The sequence below is a fragment of the Coregonus clupeaformis genome, chromosome 1, assembly GCF_020615455.1.
Source record: "Coregonus clupeaformis isolate EN_2021a chromosome 1, ASM2061545v1, whole genome shotgun sequence".
Taxonomy (NCBI): Eukaryota; Metazoa; Chordata; class Actinopteri; order Salmoniformes; family Salmonidae; genus Coregonus; species Coregonus clupeaformis.
The window spans coordinates 12,693,644-12,709,676 of NC_059192.1; the positions used below are offsets into that span (position 1 = coordinate 12,693,644).

General features: G+C 49.2%; 1 non-coding gene across 1 annotated transcript; it reads right to left on the reverse strand.

Moving 5' to 3' along the window:
* Window positions 1-13,746: 13,746 nt before the first annotated feature.
* On the reverse strand, window positions 13,747-13,840 carry trnai-uau. Its single transcript has 2 exons — window positions 13,803-13,840; window positions 13,747-13,782 (listed from the first exon to the last, which is right to left on the reverse strand). It is a non-coding gene; the product is annotated as a tRNA-Ile (tRNA).
* Window positions 13,841-16,033: the final 2,193 nt, after the last annotated feature.

Below are 16,033 nucleotides of genomic sequence, written 5' to 3' on the forward strand. Positions count from 1 at the left end.
GAGCTCAATTTCGAGTCTCATAGCAAAGGGTCTGAATACTTATTTATTTCTGGTATTTCTGTTTTTTATTTTTTATACATTTGCAAAAATGAGGGGGAAAAAACGATTTAATCAATTTTAGAATAAGGCTGTAACATAACAAAATGTGGAAAAAGTCAAGGGGTCTGAATACTTTCCGAATGAACTGTATATACAACAACAACACTTTTGTTTTTACTTTACACAACAGATTTCACAACACAATAAGTGTGTGCCCTCAGGCCACTACTCTACTACCACATATCTACAACACAAAATCCAGATGTACGTGTGTGTATAGTGCGTATGTTAGCATGTGTGTGTGTTTGTGCCTGTGTGTGTGTGTGTGTCTCTTCACAGTCCCCGCTGTTCCATAAGGTGTATTTGTAGCTGGGTTTTTAAAAAATCAGATTTTACTGCTTGATTGAGTTACTTGATGTGGAATAGAGTTCCATGTAGTCATGGCTCTATGTAGTACTGTGCGCCTGTCAGGCGTCAGTGTGTAGCGGTAGGACGGAGTCAGGCGCAGGACACAGAGCTAGTAGACAACGTACTTTACTAGAAAAAATTTTTAAAAACTCCACGCAGGGAGGACAATCCCGTTCACCATTCGATAACACCAAACATAGAACAAACACGCACACAACACAGTGGGAGCCAGAGGGTTAAATAGGGAACAAATCATGAACATAATGGGAACCAGGTGTGTACAATGAAGACAAAAGAAGTAGAACACAGAAACATAGATCGGTAGCAGCTAGTACTCCGGTGACGACGAACGCCGAAGCCTGCCCGAGCAAGGAGGAGGAGCAGCCTCGGCTGAATCCGTGACAGTACCCCCCCCTTGACGCGCGGCTCCAGCCGTGCGCCGACACCGGCCTCGGGGACGGCCAGGAGGACGCGGCGCAGGGCGAGTCGGATGACGACGGTGGAAATCCCTCAACATGGAGGGATCGAGGATGTCCCTCCTAGGGACCCAGCACCGTTCCTCCAGACCATACCCCTCCCACTCCACGAGATACTGCAGGCCCCCCACCCGACGCCTCAAATCCAGGATGGAACGGACCGAGTACGCCGGTGTCCCCTCGATGTCCAGTGGGGGTGGAGGAACCTCCCGTACCTCAGACTCCTGCAGTGGACCAGCTACCACCGGCCTAAGGAGAGACACATGGAACGAGGGGTTAATCCGATACTCAGGAGGAAGCTGTAACCTATAACAAACCTCGTTCAATCTCCTCAGGACTTTAAATGGCCCCACAAACCGCCGACCCAGCTTCCGGCAGGGCAGGCGAAGGGGCAGGTTTCGGGTCGAGAGCCAGACCCGGTCCCCCGTGGCCTCACTGCGGTGGCGGTCGGCGCTCGCCTTTTGTCGCCTGATGGCCCGTTGCAGGCGTACATGGGCAGCGTTCCAGGTCTCCTCCGAGCGCCGAAACCATTCATCCACCGCAGGTGCCTCGATCTGGCTCTGATGCCAAGGTGCCAGGACCGGCTGATAACCTAACACACACTGAAATGGAGTAAGGTTAGTGGAGGAGTGGCGGAGGGAGTTTTGGACCATCTCTGCCCAGGGGATGAAAACCGACCACTCCCCCGGCCGGTCCTGGCAATAGGACGGCAGAAACCTACCCACATCCTGGTTTACTCTTTCCACCTGCCCATTACTCTCGGGGTGAAACCCTGAGGTCAGGCTGACCGAGACCCCCAGACGTTCCATGAACGCCCTCCAGACCCTTGAGGTGAACTGGGAACCCCGAACAGACACTATATCCTCAGGTACCCCGTAGTGCCGGAAGACGTGTGTAAATAGGGCCTCCGCAGTCTGTAGGGCTGTAGGGAGACCGGGCAGAGGAATGAGACGGCAGGACTTAGAAAACCGATCCACAACGACCAAGATCATGGTGTTCCCTTGTGACGGGGGAAGGTCCGTAACGAAATCCACCGATAGGTGGGACCACGGCCAGTGTGGAACGGGTAGGGGTTGTAATTTCCCTCTGGGCAGGTGTCTAGGTGCCTTACACTGGGCGCACACCCAGCAGGAGGAAACATAAACCCTCACGTCCTTAGCTAAAGTGGGCCACCAGTACTTCCCACTAAGACAGTGCACTGTCTGACCGATGCCAGGATGACCAGAGGAGGGTGACGTGTGAGCCCAATAGATCAATCGATCGCGGACATCTAACGGCACGTACATACGACCCTCTGGACACTGGGGGGGAGTGGGCTCTGTACGTAATGCCCGCTCGATGTCCGCGTCAACCTCCCACACCACCGGTGCCACCAGACACGAAGCCGGAAGTATGGGAGTGGGCTCCATGGACCTCTCCTCTGTGTCATACAGTCGGTACAGAGCGTCTACCTTAGCGTTCTGGGAACCTGGTCTGTAAGAAAGGGTGAACACAAAGCGGGTGAAAAACATGGCCCACCTTGCCTGGCGAGGGTTCAGTCTCCTCGCCGCCCGGATGTACTCCAGATTGCGGTGGTCAGTCAAAATGAGGAAAGGGTGTTTAGCCCCCTCAAGCCAATGCCTCCACGCTTTCAGAGCCTTAACCACAGCTAACAGCGCCCGGTCCCCCACATCATAGTTGCGCTCCGCCGGGCTGAGCTTCATCGAAAAGAAAGCACAGGGGCGGAGCTTTGGTGGCGTACCCGAGCGCTGAGACAGTACAGCTCCTATCCCAGCCTCGGACGCGTCCACCTCTACTGTGAATGCCAAGGAGGGATCCGGATGAGCCAGCACTGGAGCCGAGGTAAACAGGTCCTTCAGGTGACCAAAAGCCCTGTCCACCTCAGCTGACCACTGCAGTCGCACCGGTCCCCCCTTCAGCAAGGAGGTAATGGGAGCCGCTACCTGACCAAAGCCCCGGATAAACCTCCGGTAGTAGTTGGCAAACCCTAAGAATCGCTGCACCTCCTTAACCGTGGTTGGAGTCGGCCAATTACGCACGGCCGAAATGCGGTCAATCTCCCCACAAGGGAGAATTGTCCTTGTTTTACTATCCTCGTGGGGACTTTTGGGGATTTTAGGTCCCAACAAGGACAGAAGAACCAACCAACCAAAACACACACACACACAGAGAGGGGGTGACAGTAAAGAGATATAGAGAAAGCAGCGGGAGAGAGAGCGCGGAGAGTCACAGTGCAGGGAAATAGGATGAGGACAAAGACTCAGGGGAGCTTGTTGTCATGTAGTGGTTATAGATAGACAGTCTCCCTGTAAGACTCAGGGGAGCTTGTTGTCATGTAGTGGTTATAGATAGACAGTCTCCCTGTAAGACTCAGGGGAGCTTGTTGTCATGTAGTGGTTATAGATAGACAGTCTCCCTGTAAGACTCAGGGGAGCTTGTTGTCATGTAGTGGTTATAGATAGACAGTCTCCCTGTAAGACTCAGGGGAGCTTGTTGTCATGTAGTGGTTATAGATAGACAGTCTCCCTGTAAGACTCAGGGGAGCTTGTTGTCATGTAGTGGTTATAGATAGACAGTCTCCCTGTAAGACTCAGGGGAGCTTGTTGTCATGTAGTGGTTATAGATAGACAGTCTCCCTGTAAGACTCAGGGGAGCTTGTTGTCATGTAGTGGTTATTGATAGACAGTCTCCCTGTAAGACTCAGGGGAGCTTGTTGTCATGTAGTGGTTATAGATAGACAGTCTCCCTGTAAGACTCAGGGGAGCTTGTTGTCATGTAGTGGTTATAGATAGACAGTCTCCCTGTAAGACTCAGGGGAGCTTGTTGTCATGTAGTGGTTATAGATAGACAGTCTCCCTGTAAGACTCAGGGGAGCTTGTTGTCATGTAGTGGTTAGAGATAGAAAGTCTCCCTGTAAGACTCAGGGGAGCTTGTTGTCATGTAGTGGTTAGAGATAGACAGTCTCCCTGTAAGACTCAGGGGATCTTGTTGTCATGTAGTGGTTATAGATAGACAGTCTCCCTGTAAGACTCAGGGGAGCTTGTTGTCATGTAGTGGTTATAGATAGACAGTCTCCCTGTAAGACTCAGGGGAGCTTGTTGTCATGTAGTGGTTATTGATGTTTTCCAGCAGGATTAATCTCAGTCTTATTACGAACAACTCATCAGATACCACAGCAGCTTTCGCCGAGGCCAATGAGCGTTATGACACACAACCACAGGCCAGTAGTGGGTATTTCATTTGCTAAGATGTAGGATTAGCATGGGTAGAATTTGATCATTCTTCTCTGATCTCAGGATGTTCAATCTCAGCTTACCCCCCAAACAGACACACACACACACACACACACACACAAGCCTTGGGTCGGCTGTGGGGTTAGGTGTGTGTGTGTGTGTGTGTGGGTGTGCTGCTATACGACTCTAAATCCCCTGAAGGGACACAGCCCCTGCCTAACCCCTTGTTTCTCTCATACATACAGTACCAGTCAAAAGTTTGGACACACCTACTCATTCAAGGGTTTTTCTTTATTTTTACGATTTTCTACATTGTAGAATAATAGTGAAGACATCAAAACTATGGAATAACACATATGTAGTAACCAAAAAAAGTGTTAAACAAATGAAAATATATTTATATTTTAGATTCTTCAAAGCAGCCACCCTTTGCCTTGATGACAGCTTTGCACACTCTTGGCATTCTCTCAACCAGCTTCACCTGGAATGCTTTTCCAACAGTCTTGAAGGAGCACTTGTTGGCTGCTTTTCCTTCACTCTGCGGTCCAACTCATCCCAAACCATCTCAATTGAGTTGAGATCGGGTGATTGTGGAGGCCAGGTCATCTGATGCAGCACTCCATCACTCTCCTTATTGTTCAAATAGCCCTTACACAGTCTGGAGGTGTGTTGGGTCATTGTTCTGTTGAAAAACAAATGATGGGATGGCGTATCGCTGCAGAATGCTGTGGTAGCCATGCTGGTTAAGTGTGCCTTGAATTCTAAGCTTTGCCAAGAGTGTGTAAAGCTGTCATCAAGGCGAAGGGTGGCTACTTTGAAGAATCTGAAATATAAAATATATTTTGATTTGTTTAACACTTTTTTTTGTGGTTACTACATGATTCCATATGTGTTATTTCATAGTTTTGATGTCTTCACTATTATTCTACAATGTAGAAAATAGTTTTAAAAAATAAAGAAAAACCCTTGAATAAGTAGGGGTCCAAACTTTTGACTGGTACAGTATGTATGAGAGAAACAAGGGGTCAGGCAGGGGCTGTGTTGCGCTGGCCCCTTCAGGGGATTTGGAGTCTTATAGCAGCGGCTCAGAATCCTAAATTAAAAACTGTACTGTCTAATCTGCCCGGGAGAGAACCAGTGTCACACACACACACACCCTGAAATCTGAGCACTGATCCATTATGTTTTCATGGCTCAGGGTACATTCACACTGATAAAGACATACTGATTGTGTCCAGGGCCGGATGAAAGAAAGGATAGAGGGAGAGAGAGAGGGACACAGATTTACACTCTCATTTTCAGTCCAGAGATCAGAGACATATAGGTCACATCATTACAACAATCTTCTGCGTGTTCATTCCCAGTTTACACAGCTTACAGAGCTATATATATACATACACACAAACATTTGAATTCACAATGAATCATTGTTAATAGAAAGAACACACATACAGCTCTGGAAAAAATTAAGAGACCACTGCAAATTTTTCTTAAATCAGCGTCTCTACATGTATGACAGCCATTCCATTTCAGTGTCTGTTGAATTCCAACACAGGCACACCTCATTCTACTGAATTAGGTACTGATTAGGTGATCACCTGAACCAAATCTTATTTAACGGGGGAAAGTATAAAAACCACTTGTAACGATCCCGGCAGTCTGAGTCGGGTCCTGTCTGGTGACTAGTTTTTCCTGTTCGTGATCTCCAGTTTCCCGAGGGTTCGGGAACGCTCCGGGGAGCTCTCTTGTTTTCCGCACCTGCATCCCATCAGCAATCTGCACACCTGGTCCTGATCATCACCCTTCTTAGGCTCTGGCCAAACATCCAGTTCCTGCCGGATCGTTAGCCATGAACAGTAGGTTTATCAGAGTATCAGTCCTAGAGCTTCTAGCGTTAGTTTTGTTGTTTTGTACCTTGTTGGTTTATTGTTGACTTACCTCCGTTTTTGTTCCATCTCCAGTCACTCGTCCGGAACCCTCACCCTACCTCTGCCTGATGGTCGGCGGCTGCCGAGCCATCATTGGACCAACAACTGCACCCTCAACAACTCATCCACGCCGCCCGCTCTGTTCCCTGGATTATCCTGCACCGTTTTTGAATCTGTAATAAACCCTCACCTTCGTTCAACTCTCCTTGTCCTGGTCTGCTTCTGGGTTCTGTCTGAGGGAACCGTGACAGAACGATCCGGCCAGTAATGAACCCAGCGGACCTGGACTCTGTTCGCCATGCCATTACCCATCAGGAGAAGATGTTGGGCCATCATAGCACGGTACTACAGGAGATCGCGTTGTCAGTTCGGAACCTTTCTACCGGTCTGACGGAGGTCCAGAACCAACGCAAGTTTCCAGTGGAGGATCCACTACCGGTTTCACCCATCTCGCCTGCCGCTTCTGGAGCTGTGTCCTTCCGTGAGCCCGAGGTTCCGACGCCGGATAGATATGAGGGGGAGCTGGGAAGATGCCGTTCCTTCCTTATGCAGTGTGGATTAGTGTTCGATCTACAGCCCAACTCTTATGCCACAGACAAGGCTAGGATAGCCTTTGTGATTGCGTTGCTGCGTGGTCGAGCGCTGGAGTGGGCTTCAGCCGTTTGGGAACGACAAGACCCCTGCATGGCTTCATACCAGGGGTTCACGGCCGAGATGAGGAAGCTCTTCGACCATTCCGTCCGAGGGAGGGACGCAGCTAGGCGCCTGTTTTCGCTTCACCAAGGAACTCGCAGCGTGGCCGACTTCGTGATCGAGTTCAAGACGTTGGCGGTGGAGAGTGGGTGGAACGAGGAGTCTCTGCAAGCGGCCTTTTACCAGGGTCTGTCGGAGCAGCTCAAGGATGAGTTGATCTCCTATCCGGAGCCTAGTGACCTGGACAGCTTGGTAGCCTTGTCTATTCGGGTGGATAATCGAGTCCGAGAGCGAAGGAGGGAGAAGCAATGGGGTCCGTCCAATCGATCAGCTTCTCAGTTCCCAGTCGGGTCGGGTGGTGGACCAGAACACGTCGATCATTCTCCACCACAATGGATTAGTGGAGAGGTCCTCTCTCCCGATTCTGAACCCATGCAAGTGGGGCGGCACGGGGTTAACCAAGGAGGAGCGTCAACATAGACGTAAGACCAACTGCTGCCTCTACTGTGGTAGCTCGGGACATTACATCTCCACTTGTTCCGGCGGTCGTCAAACTGCCCGGCTCGCTAAAGTTGGGAGGACTTTTAGCGAGCCAGTTTCAACCTCTCAGTACCTCTGTCAGACCCCGTTTCCCGGCTACCCTTGTGAACAGGAATCAGAGCTTAGCGCTTAACGCTTTTATCGATTCAGGTGCCGATGGAAGCTTTCTTGATGCCGAGTTGGTGGAACAGCTGGGGCTTTCCAAGGAGCAATTGCCGGAAGCCATTGAAGCGACCACTCTGAACGGCAGTAGTCTGGCACGTATCACGATGAGGACTGAACCGGTTAAGATGCGGTTGTCGGGGAATCATTCTGAGATGATTTCATTCTTCATTCTGCCGTCTTCCCATGTTCCTCTGGTCCTTGGATACCCCTGGCTGAAGGAACACAATCCCACGTTCGATTGGGTGACGGGCAAGGTAACGAGTTGGAGCCTTGATTGTCATGCTAACTGTCTCAAGACTGCCTGCCCCCATTCGGTTCCCAGTCAGGTGATTGAGGCTAAACCCCCAGATTTGTCCCTGGTTCCCGAGACATATCACGATTTGGGGAAGTTTTCAGTAAGCAGAAGGCTCTGTCACTCCCTCCCCACCGACCATATGATTGTGCTATCAACCTGGTTCCTGGAGCTGTCTACCCCAAGGGAAGGTTATACAGTATCTCCCGACCTGAACGTGAGGCGTTGGAGACCTACATCAAGGAGTCCCTAGCTGCTGGTCTCGTTCGTCCCTCGTCATCACCCCTGGGGGCAGGATTCTTCTTTGTGGGTAAGAAGGATGGCTCTCTTCGACCGTGTATTGATTATCGGGGGTTGAATGACATCACGGTCAAGAACAAGTATCCCCTGCCCTTGATGAGTTCTGCCTTCGACTCCTTACAGGGTGCTACGGTGTTCACCAAGCTAGACCTACGCAATGCGTATCACCTGGTCCGGATCAGAGAGGGGGACGAGTGGTTGACGGGTTTCAATACACCGATGGGTCACTTCGAGTATCAGGTGATGCCGTTTGGACTGACCAATGCTCCAGCGGTATTCCAGAGTATGGTGAACGACGTCCTGAGAGATATGATCGGTCTCTTCGTGTTTGTTTACCTGGATGACATTCTGATCTTCTCGAAGGAACCTTCCCGACCACGTCCAGCATGTCCGGCAGGTTCTGCAGCGATTGTTGGAGAATCGCCTGTTCGTGAAGGCCGAGAAGTGCGAGTTTCACGCCCACACGACATCCTTTCTCGGGTACATCATCTCCAGGGGAGAGATTAGGATGGACCAGGAGAAGGTTAGAGCGGTTCTGGAATGGGCCCAGCCCGGTACGAGATTGCAGCTCCAGAGATTTTGGGGGTTTGCGAATTTCTACCGCAGATTCATCCGGGATTACAGCCGTGTGGCCGCTCCATTAACTGCCTTGACTTCCAGTATCAGGACCTTCAAGTGGAATCCGGAGGCGGATCGAGCGTTTCTGGATTTGAAGAGGCGATTCACCAACGCACCGATTCTCTCTCAACCGGACACGGCCCGTCAGTTCGTCGTTGAAGTGGACGCGTCTGATGTGGGAGTTGGCGCCATCCTGTCGCAGCGATGCTCCACGGACAGTAAACTCCATCCCTGCGCCTACTACTCTCGTCGCCTTTCGCCTGCGGAGAGGAATTACGATGTGGGTAACCGGGAGCTTCTCGCGGTGAAACTTGCCTTGGAGGAGTGGCGCCACTGGTTGGAGGGGGCGGAGCAACCGTTTATTGTCTGGACTGACCACAAGAATCTTGCTTACGTGCAATCGGCTAAACGTCTCAACTCCCGTCAGGCCAGGTGGGCGTTGTTTTCGGACGATTCAAGTTTGCCCTGACGTTCCGACCTGGATCTAAGAACGGCAAGGCGGACGCCTTGTCCCGGATGTTCTCCAAGACGGAGGAGAGTGGGTCCAAGACCGAGACAATTCTCCCCGGAACTGCGTCGTGGGAGCAGTTATGTGGAAGATTGAGGAGGAGGTGCTGGCGGCCCTTCGGACTCAGCCCGGTCCCGGTAACGGTCCACCCGGTCGGTTGTTTGTGCCTGAGTCGGTTCGTCCTGCTGTCCTCAAATGGTCCCACGCCAGCAAGATGGCTTGTCACCCTGGCGTGGCTCGGACAATGGCGTTTCTTCGCAGACGTTTTTGGTGGCCTGCCATGGCCGAGGATACTCGGGGTTTTGTTGCTGCCTGTCCAGTGTGTGCGCAGAATAAGAGTACCAATCGGCCCAGCTCTGGACTACTTCATCCCCTTCCTATTCCCCGGCGTCCATGGTCGCATCTGGCCCTGGACTTCGTCACTGGGTTGCCCGCTTCTGAGGGGAACACGGTCGTTCTGACTATCGTGGACAGATTCAGCAAGTTCGCCCACTTTGTGCCAATTGCCAAGCTTCCCTCTGCCTCGGAGACGTCCGAGATCCTGGTTAGGGAGGTTTTCAGGGTCCACGGTTTGCCCAGTGATATCGTTTCCGACCGTGGCCCTCAGTTTACCTCTGCTGTCTGGAAGTCCTTCTGTTTGGCCATTGGAGCTACAGTCAGTCTCACATCTGGTTTTCACCCCCAATCCAATGGTCAGGCGGAGAGAGCCAACCAGAAGATGGAATCCACGCTACGCTGTCTGGTCTCTTCCAACCCCACCTCCTGGGTCTCTCAGTTGCCTTGGGTTGAGTATGCCCACAATACTCTCCCTACATCTGCCACTGGGATGTCTCCCTTCCAGTGCCTGTATGGCTACCAACCTCCCTTGTTCCCTTCTCAGGAGAAGGAGCTCTCAGTGCCTTCTGTTCAGGCCCATATTCGTCGTTGCCACCGGACCTGGCATCGGGCCAGAAAGGCACTCCTTAGAGTTTCGGACCGGTATCAGCTCCAGGCGAATCGTCGCCGGATCCCCGCTCCCACCTACACCATCGGAGATAGGGTCTGGTTGGCCACACGGGATCTTCCTTTACGGACTGAGTCTAGGAAGTTGTTACCGAAGTTCATTGGTCCGTTTGTGGTGGAGAAGGTGATCAATCCAGTGGCAGTTCGACTCAAACTACCGAGGACGCTCAGAGTCCATCCCACCTTTCATGTCTCCTGCCTCAAGCCTGTCTTCCTCAGTCCTCTGTTGCCTCCTCCGCCTCCTCCTCCTCCTCCTCGGATGATCGGAGGTGGTCCTGCCTACACGGTGCGTCGCATCATGGATTCCAGACGGCGGGGCCGGGGTTTCCAGTATCTCGTGGACTGGGAGGGGTATGGTCCTGAAGAGAGGAGTTGGATTCCGCGGCGACAGGTCCTAGATGCTGACCTCATCAGTGATTTCTACCGCCTCCATCCTGGCGCTCCGGGAGGTCCGCCCGGTGGCGTTCGTCGGAGGGGGGGTACTGTAACGATCCCGGCAGTCTGAGTCGGGTCCTGTCTGGTGACTAGTTTTTCCTGTTCGTGATCTCCAGTTTCCCGAGGGTTCGGGAACGCCTCCGGGGAGCTCTCTTGTTTTCCGCACCTGCATCCCATCAGCAATCTGCACACCTGGTCCTGATCATCACCCTTCTTAGGCTCTGGCCAAACATCCAGTTCCTGCCGGATCGTTAGCCATGAACAGTAGGTTTATCAGAGTATCAGTCCTAGAGCTTCTAGCGTTAGTTTTGTTGTTTTGTACCTTGTTGGTTTATTGTTGACTTACCTCCGTTTTTGTTCCATCTCCAGTCACTCGTCCGGAACCCTCACCCTACCTCTGCCTGATGGTCGGCGGCTGCCGAGCCATCATTGGACCAACAACTGCACCCTCAACAACTCATCCACGCCGCCCGCTCTGTTCCCTGGATTATCCTGCACCGTTTTTGAATCTGTAATAAACCCTCACCTTCGTTCAACTCTCCTTGTCCTGGTCTGCTTCTGGGTTCTGTCTGAGGGAACCGTGACACCACTGCTGTGGTCATCACTATCCTCTTGCAATAGGACCAGCTGGATGGCAAAAACAGTGCTAATAGTACCTCAAAAGTAATATTAATCAAAAAATAACTATTGACCATGCCAAAAGAGTTGAAAAGGAACGTTTTGAGTGAGGAAAAGAAAGGTTCAATTATGTCTTTACTGGCAGAGGGATACAGGGAGCGTCAGGTTGCTTCCATCCTTAAAATTTCAAAGACGGCGGTTCATAAGAACAAGGTCAAGCAGCAGACATTGGGGACAACAAAGCTACAGACCGGCAGAGGGCGAAAACGACTCTACTGACCGGGATGACCGCCAACTCATTCGAATGTCACTCAACAACCGTAGGATGACATCAAGTGACCTACAAAAAGAATGGCAAACGGCAGCTGGGGTGAAGTGCACGGCGAAGACGGTTCGAAACAGGCTCCTAGGGGCAGGGCTGAAGTCGTGCAAAGCTAGAAAAAAGCCCTTCATCAATGAGAAGCAAAGAAGAGCCAGGCTGAGGTTTGCAAAAGACCATTAGGATTGGGCCGTAGAGGACTGGAGTAAGGTCATCTTCTCTGATGAGTCCAATTTTCAGCTTTGCCCAACACCTGGTCATCTAATGGTTAGACGGAGACCTGGAGAGGCCTACAAGCCACAGTGTCTCGCACCCACTGTGAAATTTGGTGGAGGATCGGTGATGATTTGGGGGTGCTTCAGCAAGGCTGGAATCGGGAAGATTTGTCTTTGTGAAGGACGCATGAATCAAGCCACGTACAAGGTTGTCCTGGAAGAAAACTTGCTACCTTTTGCTCTGACATTGTTCCCCAACTCTGAGGATTGTTTTTTCCAGCAGGACAATGCGCCATGCCACACAGCCAGGTCAATGAAGGTGTGGATGGAGGACCACCAGATCAAGACCCTGTCATGGCCAGCCCAACTCCAGACCTGAACCCCATTGAAAACTTCTGGAATGTGATCTAGAGGAAGATGGATGGTCACAAGCCATCAAACAAAGCTGAGCTGCTTGAATTTTTGCGCCAGGAGTGGCATAAAGTCACCAAACATCAATGCCAAGACGCATGAAAGCTGTGATTGAAAATCAGGGTTATTCCACCAAATATTGATTTCTGAACTCTTCCTAAGTTAAAACATTACTATTGTGTTGTTTAAAAATTAACATGAACTTATTTTCTTTGCATTATTCGAGATCTGACAACACTGCATATTTTTTGTTATTTTGACCAGTTGTCATTTTCTGCAAATAAATGCTCTAAATGACAATATTTTTATTTGGAATTTGGGAGAAATGTTGTCAGTAGTTTATAGAATAAAACAAAAATGTTATTTTTACCCAAAAACATTCCTATAAATAGTAACACCAGAGAAACTGATAATTTTGCAGTGGTCTCTTAATTTTTTCCGCAGCTGTATTTAATAAGTCATACTTGGTGGCTAGCCGCCTTAACAATGTTCTGTTTGCTTTACGTTGAGGCTTGGCCCCAACTGGCCCCAATACTATTTTGGAGGGCGGCAGCCTCAGCCATGGAAGCACAAAAGTCTGACTCATCAATCATGAATTGACATATATTTATAGAAAATACTGGTCAGTTTTCAATTCATTCATTTAATTTTTATTCACTTCCTGAATCGTCTGAATATATATATTTTTTTTTTTATGGCCCTAACTCGGGTTTTCAGAAGCTGTAACCATGATACGCTAATACTGGAGAATACTGGGACAAGAGGTCTATCCCACAGATAAAAGGGGTTGGTTATGAATATCTTTGCCTATACTGTGGCACTGGTACATAGGTTTGGGAAGACTGGGTTGGGGAAGGGTGTGATATAGAGATGTGCTTCCCTCTGGTGGAGAAGGACAGAACACACTAGGTTTGCATTGTTATGATTATGAAACAGGCGTTTCATTACGACAGAATGGCAGATTCACAATGGAAAAAAATCTCTAACATCTGCAGCAGCAAAACAATGTTTCCTTTTTACCTTTAAAGTAACATATTTCCAACCGGTAGAGAGACCATCTAGAAGTCTCAGTTGCAACCATCTCTCCTGTTTACCAGTAGGGTGTGCTGTTGAGCGGCTATTGAAGAGGTATTTGGTATTAATGTCTATGATTTGAACACGGACGGATCCAAAACGTCAGGCTTCATCCCTTTTGGGTTGTAAAATGATACAATGTGAAGTATTTACAAACAATTAACCAGCCAGTATTGATATGACAGAGCAGCAGTTGTGTATTCTACAGATGAGATGAGCACTTTGAAATTGAATTAACCCTTACAAATAAAGATAGCAGTTTTGAAACTCCAGTATTTGCTGCATTAATTTTTTACATTTTAGTCGTTTAGCAGACGCTCTTATCCAGAGCGACTTAAAGTTAGTGAGTGCATACATTTTTCAGGCAAACTCCAGTTGCAGGTGCGCTGAATCACGCGATGGTTCCGTTGTAACGTGTACTTAAAGTCCTTCACCCTTAAACAACTTCTTCCGAGCAATTTTGAAAATGCTCTGCTCCAGGTGAGGCTCGAACTCACAACCTCGGCATAGCTCTACTGAATACTGCTGTATAAGTACCGCGCGCTAACCGATTGCGCCACTGGAGCTTTGAAGCTGTTGACCAGGAATACGGTTTAAGAATGTCACGTCTTTTCTTTAGGGGAAATGTAGCGTAGGCAGCTGATATTGGGTGATAGATCCGCCCACTATCGATTGCCTAGCCTAGAGGACATGTCGACGTTTTCTGTAATTTTTCCCTTTCTACCATTTTTCTACTTCTAACAGCTTGGTAGCTTGCAGCTAATTGTATCGATATGAATGACTGACTGGGACGTTAACGTATGTAGTGAACTCACTGCAGAGGGGAGGAATGGGAGAGAAAAACATTACGAAGAGGAGTATACCGAATAAAGATTGCTGGTTCAGAAAAGAGAAGAGAATAGGTTAGTGGGGAATAAAAGCTTAAAACTATTTTCTAATAATATGTTTGTTCGTTCTTTCTAAATATCTAATTCCCTCTGGAATAACAGGGACCTATGGTGCACCACCGTGAGGCTTGACCTCATTGCTCCCACCCTTGGCCCTTCCTCACGGAGACCAACCATCGCCCCCAGGCCTACCACACACTTAACACACTGTAGAGACAGAGACAGGGTGAATTCTGTTTATTAGGCTACTGTTCATTTACCAGTATGCTGAGGCAAAGATTATTCTTATACCCTATTTACCTGTGGTTAAGGAGTTCTTATTGAAATGCCTCTGTGAAAAAGAGGTATTGTATTTTATGCCCACAGTCTGTGTCCCATATTGTGCAGTAGCATTCACTGGCAGGGGGTATGGAGTTTATGTGTGATAATGAGACTGGAACAGTCTGCCATTAATTCTGTGTTGTTGAAGGCTGTGAGGCAGAATATGAGAAATCACGCTCTATGAAATAACACATTAACCACTGGGAGGGGAGGGAGAAGGGATGTGGTGTATTGGTTTGATGTTATGGTCTCACCCAAGCATAACGCGCAGAAATATGAGTTATATATATATATATATCTCACACACGCAGACACCTATACCTGTAGTGCATTCAAAGCACACAAACACACACATCCCTATGGAGTGCTGTAAACATCCGAGTGGGATTGATGTTCTGAGCAGAGTCTTCAGTCTTCTCTGGATGTGGTTATTGTTGTGTTTCCATGGGATATTTACAACGTCATTCCGATATCAAATACCCAAACCAGAGAACCCAGCCCCCATCCATCATAACAGTCACACACACACATACGCGCACGCACACACGCACACCGACCCCTGGCACTAGGAGTGTTGAATTCATTTAAGCTTCAGGCCCTCTGAAGGAAAGGACACAGGGTGATATGGAGGAGGCAAGGAGAGGAAAACGTGTTGTGTTTTTAATCAGCATATTTCAACACGTGACAGACAGGAACACCAACATAAACAAATCAGGAGGCTGATCAGGAGGTTTGACCTCAGTGGCATGCTACTGCAGGAGACGTCCTAAATAGCCCCCTATTCCTTAGTGTACTAGACGGCTATGGCCAAAAGTAGATCTGTCATGACAGTCCCAGGTTCTGTTGAGCAAAAAGGAACGTGTTCTGCCTAGAACAGGACTAGGTAGAGCATAGAAATAGAATGGCTAGACTGTACAGTGTTGCAATGGGTATAGTAATTAACAACGGCTCAGATGGAGAGGAGCGTATTTCTATGTTGTTGACTCAGAAGTTAGCAGTGTCATGGGACTGTAGGCTACATAATGATGCAGATATCTAGTTAGTGATCCAATCCCTTTAACCATCTAGTTTGCGATCAAACCATCCCTTTAAATCCAGTTGAGCCGATCTGGTTAGTTGATATCAGGTTAGATCTCTCTGACAAACTGAGGAGAGCTCCCGACCACCAGTCACTGACGTGCAGTAGGTAGTACTGAAGAAGAAAAAACATCAAGTTCACACGCTCATACTCTTCTCACACGCACACACTGTTTTCTGTCCCAGGGGAGTTGGATCTGTACAGGTGGGAACCCCTTTCTGTCTGACTCCCTGGCAACGCAGCACATCGCTTCCTGACGAGGTGAATCGTCAGATTCCATAGGCTCCAGAGGTTCACCGTTTTTTTTTTTTTTTTTTTTTTAAGGGGTGCGATGGGGAGGGCGGGGGCCGAGTGAAACTAGGATTAGGGTCTTGCATGTAGAGCTGAGCATAGGCAGGGGACAGGCATAGGAGGGAGATACAGTGAGGGGAAAAAAGTATTTGATCCCCTGCTGATTTTGTATTTGCCAACTG